This window comes from Pyrus communis, chromosome 4, assembly GCF_041283825.1.
Source record: "Pyrus communis isolate YQ-2024b chromosome 4, ASM4128382v1, whole genome shotgun sequence".
Classification (NCBI taxonomy): domain Eukaryota; kingdom Viridiplantae; phylum Streptophyta; class Magnoliopsida; order Rosales; family Rosaceae; genus Pyrus; species Pyrus communis.
Window position 1 is genome coordinate 142,566 of NC_142568.1, and position 947 is coordinate 143,512.

The following is a 947-nucleotide window of genomic DNA, read 5'->3' on the forward strand; positions in this document are numbered from 1 at the left end:
CCCAAATACTAGGATAGACACGTGCTGGCCGACACCCATAACTAAAATATATGCAATTAGAACGATTATACCAAAGCAGGAATGTGCTCAGAGCATACAACTAACTAAGAATAATATGAAAGAATTACTAAGAAAAGATATGAACGTGAAAATGATACCTATACTGAGAAGACTCGAGGATAATTAAGCCAAAGCGCCCTGACACCAGGATCATGTGCCTTGATCCTAACTCTTGAGAGGGCGTAAAATAGAAAAGGTGAGTGGACCAAAGTTTATATTAATAATACTAATAATAGGAAAACATTTTATTATGAACATAATAACCCCCTGTTTTGAAAACACATATATAATACTATGTGGTAGGTTTTCTAAAAATCCTAGCATGCCATGAAAACCCTTTATAAAACATGTATGTGTAAACCAATGCTCCGGAATAATAATAGTCGTCCGAAGGAAAATCCGTAAAACCTCTATAAATCGTAACCATGTAAAACATCTGTAAATCACGTCAACGAGGTACTCAACAAGGGTATCATAGTCGCCTGAAGGCAATACCTATCCATCAACCAAAGCTGAAGCTGTATAACTTGTCCATCACCCGAAGGTGAAGGTGAATAACCTGTCCATCACCCGAAGGTGAATAACCTGTCCATCACCTGAAAGTGAAGCTCTATAAAATAGCATACATCCACACCGACACTAGTCGTGGCTAGTGAAGCTGTTCGATATTGCTTTCGGCAGTGAAGCTGGGGGTATATCATATATCATATCTCACTCCTCCATCATCTATGTCCTATGACCATAGACATCTATACCCATGGTATGCAGATGTTCTGTATGATAACTCGCTAGGTAAGTACCAAAAACATATCTCAAAACTCGTATAAAAAATCCATGATAAAACATCATCATAAATCCATAATAATCATATACGTGAAACCATAGAA